Source organism: Rana temporaria, chromosome 3 (genome assembly GCF_905171775.1).
Source record: "Rana temporaria chromosome 3, aRanTem1.1, whole genome shotgun sequence".
In the NCBI taxonomy this organism is placed as follows: Eukaryota; Metazoa; Chordata; class Amphibia; order Anura; family Ranidae; genus Rana; species Rana temporaria.
Genome location: NC_053491.1, coordinates 108,659,981 through 108,686,515, shown reverse-complemented (window position 1 = coordinate 108,686,515; position 26,535 = coordinate 108,659,981).

Here is a 26,535-nt window from a genome sequence, read left to right as displayed (position 1 = left end):
ACATGTCTCATGTTTGAAAATCAACAGAAATTGCTGAAAATTGAAGATTTACTATACTATAAACTGTCCATACAGGACAACAAATGATGGCAAAAAACATGTTATGCGGGTGAAAAACAAAAGACGCCAGGCGGAAAGTTTGTAATGCTCTTAAATGTATCATTAGATCCTATGTTGGACTGACTGGATAATTAATTTTTGCAGGGATGTATCCTTTCTGTATATAAACTTATGGTAAATAATACTACAGACTACAGAGCAACAAATATGAGATAAAAGTTATAAAAACGTGGAGTCTACATCTCTCAGGCCCCATACACACCATAGAATTTATCCGCAGATAAATCCCATCAAATGGGTTTCTGCGGATAGATCCTATGGTGTGTACACTCCGTCGGATATTTATCCGCGGATAAATCTCCCCTGGGATGGATTTCCAGCAGATGGATATTTGCTGACATGCTCAACAAATCCATCTGCTGGAATCCATCCCAACGGATGGATCCGCTCGTCTGTACAGACTCACCGGATCCATCCGTCCAAAGGGATTCCCCGCACGCGTCGTAATGATTTGACGCATGCGTGGAATTCCTTATATGACAGCGTCGCCGCGTCATAATCGCGGCGACGGCGCAACGCGTCATCGCCAGAGGATTTCCGCGCGGATTTCAATGCGATGGCGTGTACACGCCATCGCATAGAAATCTGCTGAAATCCTCGAGAGGATTTATCCGCGGATACGGTCCGCTGGACCGTATCCGCGGATAAATCCTCTCGTGTGTATGGGGCCTAACACCATAAAAAAACAATAAGCCAAAACATAATAATACATTTTTACATGTCTGTACAGTTTTTACAAAATGAAAAGCTATGGTTGTAATATTTATATGAATTCTCATTCTTGTTATCTGGAAATCAACATGGCACATGAGACATGTTTTTAGCATAAAATTATATTTACAGTAATAAACAATAATTAGACCTCATGCAGCTTATACGGGTGTTTGACTTTTTTACCTATGTTAGTGATTTTTTACACGGTCTTAATATTTAATTTAGAGTTACCGTATATACTTGAGTATAAGCTGAGTTTTTTTAGCCTTTTTTTTAGGGTGAAAATGCCTCCTTCGGCTTATACTTGAGCCAGTGTATCTGAACGGTTTGACGCTCCTCCGCACGGTGGCAGCCACTACTATAGGCCGCCGCTTCGGCCTAGTCTTCGGATCCGGTGGCCATCTTGCTTCTCCCGGCCTCTCCACCAGCACTGTATCCCGGCCTTCCTGCTGTCTGGCTCCCTCACCGCTCGCAGATCCTGCTCCACGGGCTTCCGACTGGGCGGGGGTCTGAACGGAGCGGTGCCCTCTCATATGGCGGCAGCCCCAAATCCAGACCTAGTCCCGGGCTTCGGCAGCCATCTTGGTACTCTCGGCCTCTCCACCAGCGCTGCATCCCTCTTTTCCTGGCTTCTGCACTGAGGATGCAATGAGGATGCAATGGGCACAGTGATGTTGGGCACAGTGAGGTTGCAATGGGCACAGTGATGTTGCAATGGGCACGGTGATGTTGCAATGGGCATGGTGATGTTTGGCACAGCGATGTTGGGCACAGTGATGTTGCAATGGGCACAGTGATGTTGCAATGGGCACAGTGATGTTGGGCACAGTGATGTTGGGCACAGTGAGGTTGCAATGGGCACAGTGAGGTTGGTCACATTGATGTTGCAATGGGCACAGTGAGGTTGCAATGGGCACAGTAATGTTGGGCACAGTGATGTTGGGCACAGCGAGGTTGAATTGGGCACAGTGAGGTTGAAATTGGCACAGTAATGTTGGGCACAATGAGGTTGCAATGGACACAGTGAGGCATGCAAATGGGCACAGTGAGGCATGCAAATGGGCTCAGTGAAGCTACAAATAGGCATTGTTGACTCTCTTTTCCGCTTATAGTAGCTGCTGCATTCTCACGTTAGGCTTATACTCGAGTCAATACGTTTTCCCATTTTTTTTGTGGTAAAATTAGGTACCTTGGCTTATACTCGGGTCGGCTTACACACGAGTATATACGGTAGTTACATTTTAATGGATGTTTGTAGGGTCAAATTTAGAAAAATATAAGTAATATATTATGATATAATTTTTTCCTATATAACTCAATGGTTTATATTTATCTGCCAAGACACATGGTGGAAAAGACCAATTTTTTTTTTCTTACAGTAAATAGGTGTCATTTTTTGCAGTCAGAGTGTTGAGTATCTATATTCCTTGGCTATGGTAAAGAAATACTGCATAACTCAATACAATAAATTAATATTGATGTTTACTCATACAGTAATGTGTAATTACTTTTCTTGTCATACCATTAGTTTAAAAATGATGTGTATTTTTTAGGAAGCACTCACTGTAAGTGCAGTCATTTTCTTTGTATGTCCTAGGAAGTTAAAGTGGTTCCAAAGGCAACATTTCTTTAAGAGCCTTCTTATGAGTGCCTCCATAGCAAGCTGTGTGCTATGGAGGCACTCATGTGGGTGCCTAAAGGAGCTGGGCAGTGTGCGTCCATAGATACACACAGCACGACGCAGCCACACCCCACCCCTCCTATTCACAGGATTAGACTGACAGCAGCAGGAGCCTGTGATTTTCACTGCTCTGTGTAGCCTGTGAGAGCAGGAAGAGGAGAAAAAAGAGCTGAAGCCAGGCCCAGTACTGGATCAATAGAGGACCTGGGTAAGCACTCAGAGAGGGGGGAGCAATAGTTAGTAGGGTGTTTTTTACCTTAATACAGGGAAAGAATCAAAATATTAAGACATTTTGCAGTAATTGAATTATTTCTGGATTTGTTCTGGATTGAACATTTTTTATTGAACATCTTCAGTAGAAGTTTACAGTGTTGTCTTCAAAGCATATTGTTGTCTTTAGTTCCATTCATCTAAAGAATGGGGTGACAGGTGTTGAAGATAGGCTGTAGATTGTATTTTACTCAAGGTTTCCATACCTTCAGAAATCTGGGTATGGTGTTTTAATTTTGCAATCATTTTTTTCTTCCTCAACAAAGATGCACAGTAAAGATTGCTAGATGGAGTCAGAAGCAGTAGCAGCTGGCAGCTGGTGGTAAAACAGTGCACCCACAGAACACCCCCCCCCCTGGTCAGGAAAGCCTCATCACCGGTCAGCGTTAGGTAGATTCACGCAGGGGCACGCAAATCTAAGGCGGCGTAGCCTAGCGTGTTTACACTACGCCGCCTTAAGTAAGAGAGGCAAGTACTGTATTCTCAAAGTACTTGCCTCCTTACTTAGGGCGGCGTAGCGTAAATGCGGCGGGCGTAAGGGCGCCTAATTCAAATGTGTTGGAGGGGGGCGTGTTTTATGGTAATGAGGCTTGACCTCACGTTTTTGACGTTTTTTTTTACTGTGCATGCGCCGGGCGACTACATTTCCCAGTGTGCATTGCGGCTAAGTACGCCGCACAGGCCTATTGATTTCGACGTGGACGTAAACAACGTAAATCCCGATGCGCAGACGACTTACGCAAACGACGTAAAAAATTTGATTCTCGCGGCGGGAACGGCGGCCATACTTTAACATTGTTATTCCACCTAATAGATGGAATAACTTTAGGCCTGCTAATGCCTTACGGAAACGGCGTTAATCGACTGCGGTGGCCGGGCGTACGTTCGTGAATCGGCGTATCAACTCATTTACATATTCTACGCCGACCGCAATGGAAGCGCCACCTAGCAGTCATCCAAAATATTGCAATCTAAGATAGGACGGCGCAAGCCGTCGTATCTTAGATATGTTTAAGCGTATCTCTGTTTGAACATACGCTTAAACATAAGTCGGCATAGATTCTGAGTTAGGTCGACTTATCTGCTGATAAGTCGGCCTACCTCTACCTGAATCTACCTAAGCGTGTGTCTCCTCCCTGCTCCTCCTAGGCTAATTGGAACGCTTCTCCTTTTGGGCAATTGGGAAACGGGTCTGAGGCCCGCTTCCTGATTGGCCAGGAGGAGAATCAGTGTGACAATAGCGAATATTCATTCTCTACTCTGACAAAACCGGGTGGGATCGGGGTGCAGTGCTCTGAACCCACCCTTTTTTTATAGCCTATTAGAGCCTCGTGCTTAAAAAATAAATAAAAAAACTCTGATTGGAATCCATGCGCCTGCATGTAGATTAGGGTGCCGGACGTATGAATGGGGGGTGGGGCCCTTTCACCTTGCATTATGGACCGCCACTGGTCAGAAGTATGTATTGGAAAAGATGGTCTGCACTCAGGAGCTTACAAGACATTTTACTGTCCATGTTGCCGCTTTATCAAAATTAATTTGCAACATGTCACCATTCTGCTGAGTATTAGTAATTCTACGTCTTTTTGTTTAATCAGCAAAAATGGCAGTATTACTCAATAATAAGTCCAGTGAGCCCAGTACCTATCATTGTGGTGCCCCACAGCAGCCAATTTTTATTTATGTTATCTATGCAGATATAAATATGCATGAGTATTCACGAAAGCGTGAGCAATTCAGTTTCTGGCACAGAACATACTAATTGTACTTTGCAGTCTTTAGTTTCGTACACAGGTAGGAGGAGAAATTATTCTCAGAAGGCAGCGTTATGGAAAAGAAACTATGTACTTTTTTTTTTTGCAGCAGGTTTGTATTTGTTTGTATGTGTGAAGATATTTGAAATAAATATGGGACTAAATATAATATACACTGCAGAGCACTCACGGCCATGTAAAACCATTGAAAGGTAGAAAATACACAATTCTAAAATATTATTACCATAAAACCTATGGGCAAGATATAGATTTTTTTTTTCTGCCACAAATGCTCATTTTACACAATTATGTTTTTGTCTTGGATATCTGACACTGTATGCACTTTGTCCCAATTTTAGAGTACCCTGGGGATGCCACCGTGGAGAAATACATCATTAGCCTTTTTCTTTTTGCTTTTTTTTTTTCAATATTTTCGGCTCCATTGCTTTAATTTCTTAACACTCTTTTATATACTTCTGTGACATTTGCTGGATGATCAGTACTACAACATGTTTCATTAAAGAAAAACAGGTTTTTCCCATTTTATGAGGGAAGTGCATTGTGCATGGTGACCTACTCTACACTGGTGTTTACATTGTTGTTTCAATTACACCTTGCTTAAAGCGTTCCCTTTATTTTACTTTTGTGGGATCTCTGTGTAATCTTAGAGGCGGTGAAATGGGTTATCAGAGTATTCATCATAGGCTTGGCAATGCACAAAAGCAAGTTTCATCGTATTGATTTTTGTAGCGCCCTCCACATTGTAACTGGAAGACAAAAAAGTTTTTTGATCTCCTCTGCGGTGTGTAAAGAACTTATTCAAGGCAGTCAGCACAAAGAAAGAGCCATACAAGAATATACCTCCATATCATCGCTGCAGTGGCATGTAGTATAAAGTACAGATTACACATTTGCAATTAGAAATTCAGCTGTGACCGTGTTATTCTTGGAAACAATCTAGGTTTAATTGAATTGGCAGAATTATTCATATAGATGAAGGTTATGGGCAACATATACTCTCAATATACGCATAGTATCATGCTTGACTGCAAGCATATAATTCAGGGTTCTATAAATTTCTCGGTTCTATAAATGAAAAATGTTCTGTGATGCTCACTGTCTTTATTACATACAGACCATTTGTTCTTTTCACTCCTCTGCATCTTGTAGCAGCAGACTAAACTACCATCAAAAACCCTCCAACAACCTCAGGTAATAAGGTAAAATAGGTACGCTTTGTATAGAGTCTGCCTTTGCTGACCTTTTCTTCTGAAAATGCTAGTTGCCCGGTTATCATGCTGCTCTTGTGGTTTTAATAGTATAGGCACTGACCTGAAACAATATGCAGATCAGGAGTTCTGGTTTAACTCTGACACTCTAATTGATGTGCATGTTCCAGGTCAGCGAAGTTTTTGAAGCCACAGGCTACCAAGAAACTTGTATTCTGAGGTGCAGGCAACAATGGCATCTCATGTCTATCCCACTACAGGCTTCCTTTGGCAAGTTATATATAAATCATATGCAGTATGTAGATGCACTATACTTGAAACATTTTGGGTAAATTCACACAAAATATCCATTGACGGATGTTTTACTTTGTTGTTTCAATTGTTTCCTGTGTGTCCAATTCACACTGCAATGCAGTACAGAGCTGCGCTAAAATGCATCTCACTGCTGTACAATGACATGAATGAAGTGTACTTTTGAACACTTCAAATAACGTTGACTGAGAAAAAAAAGGGAGCCATTGTGATGCACTGAATCGCACACCACACTCCCCCCTACCGCAGTCAGGAATGAGCAGTGGCGGCTGGCCTTTTTTTTGGGGGGGTGGGGTGGCAATCAACCGAACCTTCCCCCCTGTGGCAACTCAAACCTCACATAACCTGCCACCCTCCGCTGTCCACCGATTGGTCCACCGGAACTTACCCCATCTAGGTAGCGGGGATTGGGCATTGATGCAGCAGTGATGGGGACCAGGCATCCATGCAGCGGCGGGGGGACCAGGCTTCCACACAGCGGCGGTGGGAACCGAGCATCCAGGCATCAACGGGGACCAGGTGGTTCTTCTCCTCTTCGCTTCCGTTGTACATCTCCTCCCCTTCTCCTAGGCGTCCAATAGGATCGCCTGTCCTTTCAGCAAATCAGGTGATGGGTATCAGTCCCGCTTCCCGATTGGCCGGGAGGAGGATCAGTGTTGCAACAGCGGATCGCCTGTCCTTTCAGACAATCGGGTGTTGGGTCTCCAAGACCCGTTTCCTGATTGGCTGGGAGGAGAATCAGTGTGGGGATAGTGAATATTCATTCACTATTGTCACACAACTGGGTGGGATCAGGGCACAGTGTTCTGCACCCAGAGTCCACCCTTTTTTAAAGCCTATTATAGCCTCTAGCAAATAAATGGACGAGAACTGGACAGCCGCACTCCAAAATCACTTAAAAAAGTTGTCTTTTTATTTTTCAACTGCACAAACAGTCACTGCAAACCAACAAGATACAGTATGGCCGACGCGTTTCACACTTACAGTCAGTGCTCAGCCATGACTAAGCACTGACTGTAAGTGCGAAACGCGTCGGCCATACTGTATCTTGTTGGTTTGCAGTGACTGTTTGTGCAGTTGAAAAATAAAAAGACAACTTTTTTAAGTGATTTTGGAGTGCGGCTGTCCAGTTCTCGTCCATTTATTTGCTATCATTAGCATTGCCAGCACCTTGGTGGTTCAACAACCCTTGATTGCTCACGGGGCTCACCTGGAGCGGTGAGATATCTGTCTATTATAGCCTCTGGCTTCAAAAAAACACACCCTTGCCATGAAATCCATGAGTCTGGTGCCCTGTATGTAGATCAGGGGGCCGGACGCATGGATGAGGGGATGGGGGGGGGTGGCGCCTGTGCACCCCTAATGGATGGGCCACCACTGCCCCCAGGAAAAGACCAAAAGGAAAAAAGACCCAGCATGTCACCTAACTGTGTAGAACACAAGAGAAAGGGGATGTTAAAAAAGACTAAAATACTGCTGTGAGAGGCCACTGGGGGGAGGGGGGGGGCATCTACAATAAAATCAAGGACAAACATAAGTAACAGCTTCAGGAGTCATTATAAAATTTCAAGACCTAAACGGACTGGCTAACTGTAAAACTTCATCGTTTGCATAAACAGGGGGCCAGATTCACATAGATTTACGTTACTCCACGGCGGCGTAACGTATCCCATTTATGTTACACCACAGCAGGTTTACAGCGTAAGTGCCTGATTCTCAAAACTCTTACCTGTAAACTTGCGGCGGTGTAACGTAAATGCGCTCGGTGCAAGCCCGCCCAATTCAAATGGGGCGGGCACCATTCAAATTAGGCGCGTTCCCGCGCCGAACGTACTGCGCATGCTCCATCGGGAGAATTACCCGACGTGCATTGCGCTAAATGACGTCGTACAGACGTCATTTGTTTAGACGTTAATGTAAATGGCGTCCATCGCCATTCACGGACGACTTACGCAAACGACGTGATTTTTTAAATTTCGACGCGGGAACGACGGCCATACTTAATATGGCTTAGAACACCTAGGGCTCAGCCCTAATTGTACGCGGCGTATCTCGACGGGCAGCGTGGACGTTCGGGAATCGCCGTAACTAGTCATTTGCATATTCTACGCCGACCGCAATGGCCTCGCCACCTAGCGGCCGGCATAGAATTGCATCCTTAAGATCCGACAGTGTAATTCAATTACACCTGTCGGATCTTAGGGCTAGCTATGCGTAACTGATTCTATGAATCAGTCGCATAGTTAGGACGGCCGTAACACAGAGATACGATGGCGTATCAGGAGATACGCCGTCGTATCTCTTCTGTGAATCTGGCCCAGTGTTATTAGGAATTTGCTTTGATCACTATTTTAGAGCCTCTGACTTGGGTAAAAATACAGCTGTCCTTTTAATGAGAACTTTTTACATTGTGTCTCAACTCCACTGAGCACTAATAGTATGTAAATGAACACAAAGCATACTTACAGAGGACCCGCTGACAGATCCACTTTAAAATTTCAGATTGTATAACTGAATTTAAGAGACTACTTTACAATCCTTATATTTCATTCTGTCTGCTACAGTCTAAACATGTCGTACAGATACCATTAAATTGTTATGTCAATAAAAAAATATAAAAAAATAATAAAGAATCAGTGTTTACTAAAATACTGTGAAAGGATGGCGTCATGGTAGAAATATGATTTCTGTGATAAGATACGAAAGATTGTTCATTTAGAAGCATCAGAGGCAGTTGTCATGGGAACAAGAAACAATTTGTGTTTCCATGTGCACAGATGCAGTTTGCCATTTATTTCCACATGCTGTTCAGCTCTGATGGTTATTGAAGTCTTAAATATGGTTTATCAAAGGATTTAGGGAGCAAGGCCTGAAGAAGTCCCCTTTATTAGAAGGAAAGTAATCTCAGTTTTTTTTTTCTTTTTGCATAATTGTGCTTTTTTTAATGGGAATGCATATACAATTTTGTGGTTAACGCACATGGTGAACCTGCAACAGGCTAGGTGTTATCTTCAGAAATATAGCACTACTCATGTAAGCCTTGATCCCATGATGACGTCCTTCAAGCTGCAGCGTGATGGTATCATAGCAATTATTCCGGAAACACTTTTTTTAAGTGCAATTTCAGGTGACAAGTGGAAACAATTTGTGGGCTACAAATTCTTACAGAGAAAGCTCACTCAAAGCCTGTACTGTGTGACTTGCACTCTTGCTACTTCTGGCATCATCAACCAAGTCTATTGGTAATTGTAATAAACATTTTTGTGGACAATTTTTAAACCAGGCCTGTTATATTCAAAGGATGAAATGTAAAAAAAGGGCATGCAATGATTTTTTACCTTCATTATTAATAGACATTATTAATATCGAACTGTTGACACATGGCTATATAGTTTCATTCTTAAGAATTTCAGAATTCTCAGAATAGGGGTTTTGAAACAGCAATTACCAAACACCCAGCCTTGGGATTTTATTTGAAGAGGTCTACTCTCAGGCTACCTGGTGTCACGTACCTTAATTGTGATGAAAGCGGTACAAGGCTCAAAGAAGCACGAGTGCCTGTAACTAGGCAGCAGGTGATTGCCACGGACAAAGACATAGTCAAGAGGAGCCAAGATCATACACAGTGCCAGTGAGATCAGTACCAGGGAGTCAGGCAGAGCAAAGTCCAGGAGCAGGCTGAGGTCAGTACTAAGGAATCAGGCAGAGCAAAGTCCAAGAGCAGACTGAGATCAGTACCAGACAGAGCAAAGTCCAGGAGCAGGCCAAGGTCAGTTCCAGGGAATCAGACAGAGAAAAGTCCAGGAGCAGGCCGAGGTCAGTACCAAGGAATCAGGCAGAGCAAAGTCCATGAGCAGACCTAGATAAGTACCAGGGAATCAGGCAGAGCAAAGTCCAAGAGCAGGCAGAGAATAGTCAAAGGCAAGCCAAGGTTGATATCCAGAGTCCACAGAACAAGGTCAGGAACAAGCTGAGTCAGCAATGGAAGATCAGTCAGAAAGCAGGAGCATGGGTCACAGGAAAGCTGAAGAACATCCAGCGATTAGCACACACCAGGATTTCCTTTGACCACTTCAATACAGGACATTTTCACCCCCTTCCTATACTCAGGCCAATTTTCAGCTTTCAGTGGTGTAACATTTTGAATGACATCCCATATGACATTTTTATAATTTTTTATCCCCATAAATAGAGCTTTCTTTTGGTGGTATTTGATAATCTCTGCGGTTTTTATTTTTTGGGCTATAAACAAAAAAAGAGCATCAATTAAAAAAAAAAAAAACACAATATTTTTAACTTTTTGCTATAATAAATATCCCAATTTTGAAAAAACAAAAATACACTGATTACTGTATTAATGTCACTGGCAGGGAAGGGGTTAACACTAGGGGGCAATCGAGTGGTTAAATGCATTACCTAGGGATTGATTCTAACTGTGGGGGGAGGGCACTGACTTGATGAGGAGACCGATCAGTGTTCCTATATACTAGGAACACACAATCTGTCTCTCCTCTCCCCTGCCAGGACGTGGATTTGTATGTTTACACACACAGATCCACGTCCCTGCTCTGTGAAGAGCAATCGTGGGTGCCCGACGGACATCGCGGCTGCCAGGCACGCGCATTGGTTTCCGAGTGACGCGCCCCCTATACCGTCAGGAAGCCGTGGACATCATATGACGCCTGACCGGGGGGGGAGATCCCACCTGCGGATGTAATATGACTATGGGCAGGTAGGAAAATGGTTAAATAGGCAGCTTGGCGTCAATGCATGTGGATGTGCGTGCCGATGCACACTGGCACACAGAAATGTCCCTATGTGTTAGTGTATGCTGGATATTAGCCCAAGCTCGTTTATGTGCTAGTACAAGTGCCTTACCTCACCACAGGTGTATAAAGGTGAAGATGAATTGGGTATCTGGCGCTCCAGGAGGCAATGACCTTAGTTTGTAATAATGTACATTTGATTAGTTAGTCTTTAGGTAAAAACAAAGTTGAATCACGGTAAGGGGGTGATTTAAAAAGAGGCAGCCATTCTCTGGTGTATAAATGTGGCCATACACTATACAATCTGATTGTACATTCTCTACACAATTTCATTTAGATTTGCCAAAACTATGGCGTAGAATGATACACCTATCTATCCATTTACTCTGTATCCAATCAGGCAGGCCCTTCCACTACATACAGTGCCTTGAAAGTATTCATACCCCTTGAAATTTTCTAAATTTTGTCATGTTACAACCAAAAACGTAAATGTCTTTTATTGGGATTTTATGTGATAGACTAACACAAAGTGGCACATAATTGTGAAGTAGAAGGAAAATGATAAATGATTTTCAACTTTTTTTACAAATAAATATGTGAAAAGTGTGGCGTGCATTTGTATCCAGCCCCCTTTACTCAGATCCCCCTAACTAAAATCTAGTGGAACCAATTGCCTTCCGAAGTCACCTAATTAGTAAATTTCATCTCAGTATAAATACAGCTGTTCTGTGAAGCCCTCAGAGTTTTTTTAGAGAACCTTACTGAACAAACAGCATTGTGAAGGCCAAGGAACACACCAGACAGGTCAGGTATAAAGTTGTGGAGAAGTTTAAAGAGGAAGTAAACCCTCCGTTCAAAACTAAAACAAATAAAAATCCTGCAAGACAAAGACATAATCAGCAAGAATGCATAGCATACTAGCTGATTATGTTTTACTTACCTGCAATTGAAGCCCCCGCAGCGGTCCACGTCTCCCCCTCCGGCCACCGATACGTTGTCCCGGAGTGACTTCCGGGTCCCGTAGCTCCCGTAGCTCTGGCTCTGTAATTGGCCGAAGCCGTGATGACGTCACTCCCATGCATGCGTGCGATAAGAGCACAGTACAACTGAAGCCGTTGTTTCAGTTGGCTTAAGTGCGCATGTGCCGCATGACGTCGGGACATGCAAATACAGGGATATCTCCTAAATTGTGCAGGTTTAGGAGATATCCTTGTTAGCTACAGGTAAGCCTACATTGAGTTGTAAATTAGGGTTTACAACCACTTTAAAGCAGGGTTAGGTTATAAAAAAACATCCAAAGCTTTGAACATCTCACGGAGCATTGTTTCATTTATTATCCGAAAGTGGAAAGAGAATGGTACAACTGCAAACCTACCAAGACATGACCGTCCACCTAAACTGACAGGCCGGGCAAGGAGAGCATTAATCAGAGAAGCACCCAATAGTAGTGTTGAGCAGAATATGCCATATTCGATTTCGCGATATATCTCGAATATATATTCGAATATTCGAGATATATTCGCTAAATTCGAATATTCGTGATATTTTATCGAAAGTAAATGATTGCGATTTTTCGCTATTGCGAATGCGAAAATAATTGCGATTTTTTGATAACTGCGGTAGGAGCACTCTGATTGGCTCAGAATATTCGTGATATTTTATCGAAATATCGCAACATGCGAATGCGATATTTATTGCGCAATTTCGAGAAATGCTGGAGGAGCGCTCTGATTGGCTCAGAATATTCGTGATATTTTATCGAAATATCGCAACATGCGAATGCGATATTTATTGCGCAATTTCGAGAAATGCTGTAGGAGCACTCTGATTGGCTCAGAATATTCGTGATATTTTACAATACAAAATAATTGCGAATATTCGGCAAATGCGGAAGGAGCACTCTGATTGGCTCAGAATATTCTTGATATTTTACAATACAAAATAATTGCGAATATTCGGCAAATGCAGAAGGAGCACTCTGATTGGCTCAGAATATTCTTGATATTTTACAATACAAAATAATTGCGAATATTCGGCAAATGCGGAAGGAGCACTCTGATTGGCTCAGAATATTCTTGATATTTTACAATAGAAAATAAAAAGTGTTTTGCATTGGTGGTGATTCTTTACTCTATCCATCTGTCACAGCCGTTTGTCAATCAAACACCTTAAAGATTGAACACGTTCATGCTGCATGCTTTGGACTTTTTTTCACTTCACATATCAAAGACATTTTTATGAAAGATTATTTTTCTATTATTGGGACTATATTTCTTTATATATTTGTTTCACTGTGTATTTCACAAGTTATTTGCGCTTGCTTATTTTATAATTTGCCCACATGTCTTGTCACTAGACATATTTTTTATTCTTGTAGAGCGACTCCATTTTCTGTCTTGTATTAATTTATGTTGTATAACATTTTTGAGTTGCTGCTGTATTCTCCCCTTTTTTAAGGTATGCGCAATTTTTTCCTTCTTACAAAAAATAATAATATCAAACATACAAATATTCATAACATACACATACACATACACAAAGCCCCCCCCTTTTGCATCAGAGACAATCAGAGTTCTCCTACCACAGTTATCGAAAATTCGCAATCATTTTCGCATTCGCAATAGCGAAAAATCGCAATTTTTTTTTTTTCAATTTGGCAACATAATAGGATCGCCTCAGCTTAGCTACTCGGCCCAGGGTCTCTAATCATACCAGCAATGCTTTTAGACGTCGATAGGATGTGATCTGTTTTAAAAATCAAATTGAAAAAATGCGAATATTCGGAATTGCGAATATTCACCGCGAAATTCGAAATATAGCGCGATTTCTCGAATATGCTATATTCGAGTCGAATATTCGCAATGCGAATATTCGTGAGCAACACTACCCAATAGGCCCATGGTAACTCTGAAGGAGCTGCAGAGATCCATGACTCAGGTGGGAGAATCTGTCCACAGGATAACTATTAGCCATGCACTCCACAAATCTGGCCTTTATGGAAGAGTGGCAAGAAGAAAGCCATTGCTGAAAGAAAGCCAAACATGTCCAGTTTGCAGTTTGCGAGAAGTCATGTGACAATATTAGACATGTGCAATTTGTTTAGTTCCGAATTAGTTTTCAACAAATTTTGACAATTTAGTTAATTCCGAAATTTATGAATTTATGAATTTTTCAATTTCAGAATTTTTGGATTTTCGGATTTCCGAAATGTTGAATTTTCAAATTTTCAAATTTCCGAATTTATGAAAATTTGATCATTTGAAAATTTAGAAATTTGGAATTTTGGAATTTCGGAAAAAAATTGTAAATGTGAAAATTTGAAAATTGAAATTTGGAAATTTCGAAAATTGGATTATCAAATTTCTGAATTTTCTAATTCTGAATTTTCTAATTTCCGAATTCCAAATTTCCGGATTTTCGAATTTCCGAAAAAAGTAAATAAACAAATAAAACTAATACGAAAAAAACAAATTTTTCGTCAGTGCATATGTCTAATTTCTATGCACTGCCCATATAGGGATATTAAGTGGCTTCTGTGTACTAAGATAAGAATTTACTCCTAGAGAGAGATTATTGCACTGGGTTACCAATGGGTATGTGGCTGTGCCTTCAGGTTCTCTGCAGATTTCAGAAGTTGCCTGTCAGAGAACAGGCTGACCATTCTGATTGCATGCAGACTGTAAGGCCTTGTACACACGGCCAGACATGTCCGATGAAAACGGTACGCGGACCGTTTTCATCGGACATGTTTGCTGGGAGGTTTTGGTCTGATGTGTGTACACACCATCAGACCAAATTCCCCGCGGACAGAGAACGCGGTGACGTATACCACACCGACGTTCGCTGACGCGGAAGTTCAATGCTTCCACGAATGCGTTGAATCAATTCAACGCATGCGTGGGATTTCGGGCCACTGGTTATACGTCATAACCAGCGGACATGTCCGATGAGTCATACTAACCATCGGACATGTCCGACGGACAGCTTTCCAGCGGACAAGTTTCTTAGCATGCGGACCAGTTTCAGCGGACATGTTCGGTCGTGTGTACAAGGCCTAAGGGTCATAGTGCAAATGAAGCTCCGAGAAACACACAGATGCACAGAAGTGGGCCTGTCGGTGCTCATCTTCTGATGCACACCCAATGCATGTTGGCGCCAGACTAACAATTTTACGGATGCTCTTGCTCGTGCTCAAGTGCTGACTGGTCTTCAGCTGTTCCCTGTGTCCTGCGTACTTATAGTGTATTCCCCTTTTTTGCTGACCCAACTCACACCTGATCTAGGGTTCTTCTTTTGTCTTTGTCACGTACCTGATGGGAGACTGAGATGACGAGGTCGGCCTCTCTTGTATCTCCCGTCCTGGCACCGCTGGAGATGAAACAGAGGACACCGAGGGACAGGAGGAACACGAGTGCCTGCAGATGAAGACTCCGACAGCAGTAGTGGGAGGTGCGAGCCGGGATGAGTAGGAGGCACTCCGCGGGAGCAGCGACACTGGATATCAGAAGAGGTGTAGTTCCTGGAAGACTTGTAGCAGGAAGTTGCAGGAAGTCGCAGGAGCAAGTCGCAGACACTGGGGGGTTGCCAGGGCTCAGCACAGGAAGCAGATGCAGGGTCATACAGAAAGCCGGGTCAAGTGGAAGGCGGGCAGCGAGGTACCAAGCAGCAGGCGGTAGCAGCGTCAGGTGAATAGCCAGGATCAGAAACCAGTAGTCAGGGGATAACAGAGTTCAGGAACGGGGTCAGGGCAAGCCAGGTTCAGCAACAGGAGATCAGCAAGGTAACAGCAAGATTCAGGGTATCAGGGTACAAGCTGAAGACCAGTCAGCACTGCCTGATGGTCAGAGCTCTCTTTAAATAGGCATCAGGAAGGATCTTCCTGTCACATGATGAGCCTATGGCTCCCATTTCATCTACTGGCAAGATTGCCAGTACTTCTCCTATGGCCATTTCTTCTACTGGCAAGATTGCCAGTACTTCTTCTCTGGCCATTTCTTCTACTGGCAAGATTGCCAGTACTTCTACTACGGACATTTCCCTGACACTCCGTCCTTTCCTTACATTGCCCCCCCCTTACGGGCAGCCTCTGGATGCCCCTCAGGGCTCTCTTTTCTGGGTGGCGTTGAAAAAAAGCTTGCACCAATCTTGGTGCATGTATGTTAGAAGCCGGTTCCCAAGAATTTTCTTCCGGACCGTAGCCCTTCCATTTGATTAGAAACTGGGTTTGACCCCTTCTCTTCCTGCAATCCAGAACGGTTTCGACCACAAATTCCTCGTTTCCTTCGACAAGCACAGGGGCTGGGGCTTCGGGTTCACGATCAGGGAAGGGGTTAGCAATGGATCGTTTCAAGAGGGAGACGTGAAACACTGGGTGAATCCTCAAACTTCCCGGCAGGCTAAGCTCAAAGGCAACAGCATTAATCCTCTTCTTAACAGGAAATGGGCCAATGTACCTGGGTCCTAATTTCTTAGAGGGGCAAGCCAACTTTAAATTTGCAGTGGAAAGCAACACTTTATCCCCTGGTTGAAGGTCAAGGTTACCTCTCCTCCTCCTATCGAAGAACCTTTTGTTGCTTTCTTGGGCTTTAGTGATGGTTTCCTGCAAGAGTTGGTTGTTGGACCTCCAGAAGTCCAGACGATCCTGTACTGCTGGGACTGAGGATTCCTGGGGAACATCAGACAAAAAGGATGGGTGGAACCCATAGTTAGCAAAAAAGGGGGTTTGTTTGATTGCAGAATGAATAGAGTTATTGTATGCAAACTCTGCTAACGGCAAGAGAGAGGCCCAGTCATCTTGTGCGAATGATGAAAAACAACGCAGATACTGCTCCAGAGTCTGGTTTGTCCTCTCTGTTTGCCCATTAGTCTGAGGATGATAGGCAGAGGACAAACAGTGTTTAATGCCCAGAGCTTCACATAGGGACTTCCAAAATCGGGATGTAAATTGCACCCCACGGTCAGAGGTGATGTTAGCAGGAATGCCGTGTAGGCGTACAACTTCTCTGATAAAGGAAGAGGCAGTTTCCGCTGCAGAAGGGGTACCTTTCAGGGGCACAAAGTGGGCCATCTTAGATAGCCGATCCACAATTACAAAAATGGTGGTAAACCCTTCGGAAGGGGGTAACTCGACAATGAAGTCCATAGAGATCATAGACCACAATTTGTCAGGAACAGGAAGGGGTTCCAATAGGCCCCAATTCTTAGCCCTATCAGACTTATTCCGAAGGCACGTTGTGCAAGATTTAACATAGTCCCTGCAGTTTTGCAACAAGTGGGGCCACCAGAAGGAGCGCAGGACCAAATTTGAGGTCTTATAGGCTCCAAAGTGCCCTGCCAAGGGATGGTCATGGCACATGTAAAGAACTGCCGTTCGTAGGTGCTCAGGAACAAAAATTTGCTCACCGTGGTAGTAGAGCCCTTCCTTACATTGAAGATGGAGTTCCGGAGGTGGAGGATGGTTCTGGACTGCTGACTTGATTTGCGAGATGAGATCACTTTGTAACAAAAGAAAATTTTTAGCAGGCAAAATGGTATCAGGTTCAGGAGGAACCTCAGTGTCTTGGAACATACGGGAAAGGGCGTCTGGCTTCCCGTTCTTAGACCCTGGCCGATAAGTAATATGGAAGCAGAATCTTGCAAAAAAGAGAGCCCATCTAGCCTGGCGGGGTCTTAGTCTCTTGGCTGTTCTTAAATACTCAAGATTTTTGTGATCGGTGAACACAAGAATAGGATGGGCCGCTCCTTCGAGAAGATAGCGCCATTCTTCCAGGGCAGACTTAATAGCGAGTAATTCCCGATCACCAACGTCATAGTTCCTTTCCGAGGTACTTAGTTTCCTAGAAAAGAAGGCAACAGGGTGAAGTAGGGACTTTGTCCCCAGTCGTTGAGACAATATGGCTCCCACAGCAATTTCGGAGGCATCAACCTCAAGAACATAGGGCAAAGCAGGATCAGGATGTCTCAAGATGGGTGCAGAAGTAAAAAGGCCCTTCAATTTTTCAAAAGCAGCTTGAGCCTCTAAAGTCCATGAGAAGGTTGTGTGTGATCTGGTTAATTGTGTGATGGGAGATATGATACCTGAAAAGTTCTTGATGAATTTCCTGTAAAAGTTGGAGAATCCCACAAACCGTTGTACAGATTTTTTATCAGTCGGGGCTGGCCATTCGAGAACTGCAGAGACCTTTTGGGGGTCCATAGCAATCCCATCCGCGGAGATAACAAGACCCAGGAACTGAATGGTGGACTTCTCGAACTCACATTTTTCTGCTTTGGCATAAAGATGGTGTTTCCTTAGTCTGTCTAGTACCTTCTTAACATGGACTCGATGACGCTCAAGGGAAGTGGAGAACACCAATATGTCATCTAAGTAAACGATGGTAAACACATCAAGAAAGTCCCGAAACATATCGTTCACAAAGTGCTGGAAGGTCGCTGGTGCGTTACAAAGCCCAAAGGGCATCACCAGGTACTCAAAGTGCCCAAAACGAGACCTAAAGGCCGTCTTCCACTCATCCCCTTCTCTGATTCTGATCAGGTTATATGCCCCTCTTAGATCCAACTTGGAGAAAACACGTGCTTCACGCAGTCTCTGAAACAACTCAGGGATGAGGGGTAGAGGTTATCGATTTTTAATGGTAACCTTATTTAAGTCCCGATAATCGATACAAGGCCGAAGCGTGTGATCTTTCTTTTCAACAAAGAATATCCCCGCTCCGGCAGGGGAAGAAGAAGGCCGGATAAAACCCTTGTCAAGGTTTTCGTTGATATACTTCTGTAATTCCTCAAGTTCAAGTTCAGAAAGGGGATAAATTCTGCCAAAGGGGATCTCAGCGCCAGGTAGCAGTTCAATAGGACAGTCGTATGGTCTGTGAGGAGGGAGAGTGTCAGCATTCTTTTTATTGAAAACATCTAGGTATTCATGATAGACGGAAGGCACAAGTTTAGCAGTCTCAGGATCCACAGTGATGCAGAGGAATGGTTCACCCGGGCTGGGCGTGTGAGGAAAACAGTGTTTCTTGCAATAATCAGAAGAGAAAGACACCTCCCCAGAGGACCAGTTGATGAGAGGATTGTGTGCCTTCAGCCAGGGTTGCCCTAGGATAACTGGGAACAGAGGGGATGTGATGACATCCAGACGTAGGAGTTCATGATTAGTGTTGAGCAGAATATGCCATATTCGATTTCGCGATATATCTCGAATATATATTCGAGATATATTCGCTAAATTCGAATATTCGTGATATTTTATCGAAATTAATTGATTGCGATTTTTCGCTATTGCGAATGCGAAAATAATTGCGATTTTTTAATAACTGCGGTAGGAGCGCTCTGATTGGCTTAGAATATTCGTGATATTTTATCGAAATATCGCAACATGCGAATGCGATATTTATTGCGCAATTTCGAGATATGCTGGAGGAGCGCTCTGATTGGCTCAGAATATTCGTGATATTTTATCGAAATATCGCAACATGCGAATGCGATATTTATTGCGCAATTTCGAGATATGCTGGAGGAGCGCTCTGATTGGCTCAGAATATTCGTGATATTTTATCGAAATATCGCAACATGCGAATGCGATATTTATTGCGCAATTTCGAGATATGCTGGAGGAGCGCTCTGATTGGCTCAGAATATTCCTGATATTTTATCGAAATATCGCAACATGCGAATGCAATATTTATTGCGCAATTTCGAGAAATGCTGGAGGAGCGCTCTGATTGGCTCACTCTGAAATCGAATATTCGAGATATTTTAACGCAATTTCACAAAATGCGAATGCGAAATTGATTGCAGATATTTCGAAAACTGCTGTAGCAGCACTCTGAAATCGAATATGTATGATATTTTAACCAAAAAACATATTGCGATTGCGATTTTTCGATCGCGCATGCGCAATCGCGCGAACAACACGCGACCATTTCCTGGAGCCTTGCCAGTTTCCAACTTATGATCGCAGCGCAATCACACAGCAACATGGTTGGAAGCAATTTCACTAAGTCTGAGGAAAAGTTGCTGATTTGTGTAAGTATTTTGACCACTGTTATTTCATTATCTTCAACTGCATTTTAGTCTAGTTTAAAAGTTAGTATATATGATCAGATATTAGTATTTCACAAAAAATGTGTCTCCTGCTTTTACAAAACTACAAGTCCCAGCATGCCTGGACAGCTGCAGACACCCTGGTTGGCAAATGTGTATTTAGGCACTTTTCCTTGTTATTTAGCATAATGAATTTAACATTTTTTTGGACATAGGACGTATGCGAACGTCCTGACTTCAGTGTCCTCAAGGCCCAAGGACGTTCGAATACATATTGCCCTTTAGATGTTGCAGAACTACAACTTCCAGCATGCCTGGGAATGCTGGCACTTCTAGTATTGTAAGTTCTGCAGGCCCCCATTTTTCAGGCCTTTATGCACGGGTCTCTAAACTGTGGCACCCTAGATGCAGCAAAAGTAAAATTCTTAGCATGCACTGACAGACCGTGGCTGATGGGAGTAGTAGTTTTGCAACAGCTGGAGGTGGACTGGTCTTGAAACCCAGAGTTAGGTAACAAACCCGTAGTGTTTTGCAACCATTCTGCCTCCAGCTGGTTTTTTTCTGTTGAAAAGCCTGTGGCGTGCAAAACACAACCCAAAAACTCCACCCGGTGCAAGGAAAAATTTGCACACACCTAAAGAGTGACATCACAAAAAACTGCGACGGTTGCATACGTCAGTGGTCCTCCGAAAAGGTCCCGTCTCTGACCCCCCGGGGCGTTAGGCTCCTGACAGGGAAAAGAGTTACTGTGGTCCATACAGCCAAAGCCATATGGACCCATCTCGGTCCAAGCAGCGCAATCAACACGCGAACAACACGCGACCATTTCCTGGACCCTTGCCAGTTTCCAACTTTATGATCGCAACGCAATCGCAGAGCAAGATGGTTGGAAGTAATTTCACTGTATCTGAGGAAAAGTTGCTGATTTGTGTAAGTATTTTGACCACTGTTATTTCATTATCTTCAACTGCATTTTAGTCTAGTTTAAAAGTTAGTATATATGATCAGATATTAGTATTTCACAAAAAATGTGTCTCCTGCTTTTACAAAACTACAAGTCCCAGCATGCCTGGACAGCTGCAGACACCCTGGTTGGCAAATGTGTATTTAGGCACTTTTCCTTGTTATTTAGCATAATGAATTTAACATTTTTTTGGACATAGGACGTATGCGAACGTCCTGACTTCAGTGTCCTCAAGGCCCAAGGACGTTCGAATACATATTGCCCTTTAGATGTTGCAGAACTACAACTTCCAGCATGCCTGGGAATGCTGGCACTTCTAGTATTGTAAGTTCTGCAGGCCCCCATTTTTCAGGCCTTTATGCACGGGTCTCTAAACTGTGGCACCCTAGATGCAGCAAAAGTAAAATTCTTAGCATGCACTGACAGACCGTGGCTGATGGGAGTAGTAGTTTTGCAACAGCTGGAGGTGGACTGGTCTTGAAACCCAGAGTTAGGTAACAAACCCGTAGTGTTTTGCAACCATTCTGCCTCCAGCTGGTTTTTTTCTGTTGAAAAGCCTGTGGCGTGCAAAACACAACCCAAAAACTCCACCCGGTGCAAGGAAAAATTTGCACACACCTAAAGAGTGACATCACAAAAAACTGCGACTGTTGCATACGTCAGTGGTCCTCCGAAAAGGTCCCGTCTCTGACCCCCCGGGGCGTTAGGCTCCTGACAGGGAAAAGAGTTAGCAACGCATATCTCCCCTATACGTGTATCCTGTGTTGTTAATAATATATTCATAATTATGCAAATGATAATGGCTGCTATATTTATGTAAAAAAGGTGGCGACCGAAATGGCAGGATATAAAATCTGTCATGTTACCCCTGTCATTGATTAATAAGGCGAGAATGCTTCCAATTGTTGAATAGCATACATTTACGTCATATATCCATAAGGCTGTCAACAAAAGTATTACAATATACTTTGTTCTTCATCTTGCAGAAGTTCCTGGAAACAGGATACGATGAGCTGCGGAGGCAGCAAGAAAAACAGGGAGTTATAAGCTCCCTGATTGAGGAACTAGGCGAAGAACACACTCGCATGGCGATCCTCAAAAAGTGGTCCGACCTGAAGAGGCGCCAGATGAACCGGGTCAGGCGTATCCGGAATAAATATCATCCTGGTAAGTTATTGGTCACAGTTATGTTTTTTTTCCCCTAAAGTGTATTTTGTGCGTGTACTCGAGAGAGGAGCCGGACTGCAGGAGTTGGGAGTAGGCAGGCCTCCCCCAGAGGTAATCTGCCACCTTTCTCCATGCCCCGGGTGGCAATGGCGGGTGTGAGGGGGTCCTCCCACACAGACCGTCCTACCTGCTCCGCTTCGAAGCCCAACGGGGCAGAGGGACTCCCTATAAGGGAGTGAGAGGATTTGCCCGCTCAACCAGCCCCGTTAGTCCTTCGCCTCTCTTTTTAGAGACCGCATGGTCAGAGTGCGTGCATGTTAACCCAATTGCGAGTGCGTGTGTAAGTGTGGTGGTTTTTGTGGGAGGGAGGTGGGCATACTAAGCGCATGCTTACCTCGCATAGCACACCCACCGGGGGCCGAGCTGAGACCACCAAACTCAATTCACATGTAGCCGAGAGCGGGATCCGAACCCCTAGCTGCAGAGGTGAATGGCTTGTCAGCGCAGTGGCAATCGCGTTGAGCCAGCCCGGGTCCCTTGGGGACAGTTATGTAAGGTCATATGTAATTAATGTAAGGTCAGATGTTGTTAACCAAGACGCCATGTTGTTGTAACATATATCACCACCAGCCAAGGTATTCATAGTACTGTTGGAAAAAAACATGGGACAGCAGACAGGAACACAGAAGTTATGTGGGAACATACTTTTCCCATTGCTTTGCATGGGACTTTAAACAAAAAGCCCGACCCTCACCAATGGGGTTAGTTAAGGGATAAATTAACGATCCTATACTTTAAGTGGACGTATAGATAACATGTGACCAAGTGTTATCGAAATATCTACAGCTGTTATGAAATAACATGTATTTCCCATAGAGTTGAATGGGACTTTAAAGAAAAACCCTGACCAAGGCAAATGGGGGTGGGTAAGGGTTAAACCACCAATCCTATATTTGTGGCTGACATATAAGTAACCTGTGTGCCAAGTTTCATGTAAATATCTTTAGCCGTTTGGACGTGATGGTGGAACATACATACATACATGCACACACACGTTGAGTTTTATATATATAGATTCCCACTAAATTCCTGTGTTAGGCGTGGGGTTGTTATAGTAATCCCGTGTACTCCATCAAGTCCTTTTTTTAACATGAGATCGTCTGAACAAAACAAAGGAGACAAAAACAGCTCATTTTACCATGGTGGCAGCCCAGCTCACGCTCAGTCCCCTGTAGTGCCCACAAGACCCTTTAATATAACATTGTCCCATTGGTTAACTGTCTATATAAATTAATTTGTATTCATATACAATACAGTAGAGTACACAGAATTTGCATACGTCATTAGAAAACATTTTTATAATATATGAACATTGTGTTATTATAGGAGCTCCGCTACCAACTGTGCGCCCCAAGCGCACAAGGCGACAGGCCGCAGAGGAGGAGCAGGAGGAGGATGTGGAAGAGGAGGAGAGGGATGAGGAGGAGCAGCCAGGGCCATCCACATCACCACCCCCAGCTCCTGTGGAGGAGCAAGAGGAGGAGCTGCACCCCCCCCCCCGAAACTTCTGGTGGAGTAGTGGGTGACGAGGAAGAGGAGCAGGATGAGACGGTTAATTTTACCATCAATCAGGAGGGTAAATATGTGCACAGAGATTAATAAAATTTCAACAATAAAATGTAGCTCTAAAAATGGACAGCATTTAAAGCAGGGCTGTGGAGTCGGTAGATAAATTTTTCGACTCCGACTCCTCAGTTTTATGTACTTCAGACTCCGACTCCCCGACTCCGACTCCTCTGTATTAATATGCGAATGTATTTTATAGATTCCTTGAGGGAAAGAAACGCAAACTACCACAGGACTACTGGCTGGGAAGCCAACAGTCTACTGTATTGCACAGTTTAAGCAAAAGACAAACACAATGAAAACAATCAAGTGACTGGATAGTAGCAGCAGGCTTAAACATCAGGAACATGATCTTTAACAGTTCAAAAATACAGACCACATTATTTGGCTGTTTTAGAACAAAAACAAAGCTTATCTATAATGAACCAAAAAAAAAATATGAAAAACCTAGAAATGGTTTATATTAATCTTGAAATGTAGTTCTAGGCTTAGCAAATGCAAATAAATGCAATGTAGAGTTCTAAGGAAGAGAATTGCCTCTGCCAGATCCTCTTTCATAGAGTCTCTTAAGTCAGACTTTATTATTTTTATGGCTGAAAATAATCTTTCGTAACGGTCTTTGAAATCCAAATGTTTTTTTCTTATATCCTAACAGTTATAAAAAAGCTCAAGGGGAAACAAGCTGCCATGAAAAACCTGACGCAGAGAGTACTGGCAAATGAGCAGCAGATACTTTTTTTGACGCGCCAAAATCAGCAACTGGTGCAACAACTGGCGAAAAACATGGATGAGGTGACAGAGCTTCAGAAGTTAATGTCTTAATTTTTTTTTTTTTTTTTTTTTAATAAAAAATTTTATATTTTGCAAAGGTTTCATTTCTTATTGAAATTGTTAGTTTTTTAAACACATCTAACTTCACATCTAACACATCAACATCAACATCAACATCAACACATCTAGCTTAATAATAACCGAAAACATTTTATACTATTACTAGCTGAATAAAGGAAGAAAAATACCGCGCTAGGAAATATTAAAAAACACTAACAATGAATAGCTAATAAAGCTGCAACAGCGGAGTGTTAATACAAAACACAACAGTATAGAACAGAGGAAGAAAGGTTGTTGCGCTAAAAATAATAAATCTAAGCAATATTTTGAAAAATATATAAAATTCTGAAGCCAATATCTCAAATCGATGCGATACTAAAAAGGAGAATAGTTGCAGTCCTAATGCATCCACAGAAATAAAGTTCGTATAGGAGTGGCAATGTTGAGAAACAAGTAAAGAAAAACACCTCAAACCAGTAAAAAATTGGAGGCTTACCAGATGGCAAGCAGTGTGTGCTTGCGACTGCAAACCCCAGTCAAGGCCTTTAAAATAGTCCTCACAGGGGAAGATGGAAAAGGAAGAGGATTCTTGAAGTCTCCACCGGAAGCCAAATTAATGAGCCGTATCATAGGAAAAAATATTGCAATGGTGAAGTACGTTTGATCAGCACACATATAGGAAAAAAGTGACTTAAAGTACCACCATCACCAGCACCCTATAAATAGGAGGCTTACCAGAACGGATAAGAACAACAGCAAGTGGCTAAAACCCTAGCCTGGGCCTTTAATTCCTGGGCTGTAATGATAGTCCTACGTGTTCTCCGTGTTCAGTGGTTACATAAAGGAAGTGATAGAGCCCACATAGTGAAGTATGTTTAAACAATGCGTTTAATAATAAAAAGATTGCACTTACAGAGTCAATGAAAATAAAAACAGAGAGAAGCCGGCCGGAAAGTGTATTTTGTGCGTGAACTCGAAAGAGAGAGGAGCCGGCCTGCAGGAGTTGGGAGGCCTCCCCCAGAGGCAATCTGCCACCTTTCTCCATGCCCCGGTTGGCAATGGCGGGTGTGAGGGGGTCCTCCCAACCCAACCTCGCATAGCACACCCACCAGGGGCGGGGCTGAGACCACCAAACTCAATTCACAGGTAGCCGAGAGCGGGATCCGAACCCCTAGCTGCAGAGGTGAATCAGTTGTCAGTGCAGTGGCAATCGCGTGGAGCCACCGCAGCTCCTTTGGTGACAGTTATGTAAGGTCATATGTAATTCATGTAAGGTCAGATGTTGTTAACCAAGATGCCATGTTGTGCTAACATATATCACCACCGGCCAAGGTATTCATAGTACTGTTGAAAAAAGACATGGGGCAGCAGACAGGAACACAGAAGTTATGTGGGAACATAATTTTCCCATTGCTTTGCATGGGACTTTAAAGAAAAACCCCGACCATGGCAAGTGGGGGTGGGTAAGGTTTAAACCACCTATCCTATGTTTGTGGCTGACATATAAGTAACCTGTGTGCCAAGTTTCATATAAATATCTTTAGCCGTTTGTACGTGATGCTGGAACATACATACATACATACATACATACATACATACATTTATGCACACACACACGTTGAGTTTTATATATATAGATTACCACTAAATTCCTGTGTTAGGAGTGGGGTTGTTATAGTAATCCCGTGTGCTCCATCAGGCCCTTTTTTTAACATGAGATGGTCTGAACAAAACAAAGTAGACAAAAACAGCTCATTTTAACATGGTTGCATCCCAGCTCACGCTCAGTCCCCTGTAGTGCCCACAAGACCCTTTAATATAACATTGTCCCATTGGTTAACTGTCTATATAAATCAATTTGTATTCATATACAATACAGCACAGTACACAGAATTTGCATACGTCATTAGAAAACATTTTTATAATATATGAACATTGTGTTATTATAGGAGCTCCAATGCCAGTTGTCCGCGCCAAGCGCAGAAGGCGCCAGGCCGATGAGGAGGAGGAGGAGGATGCGGCAGAGGAGGATGCGGCAGAGGAGGACATGGATGAGGAG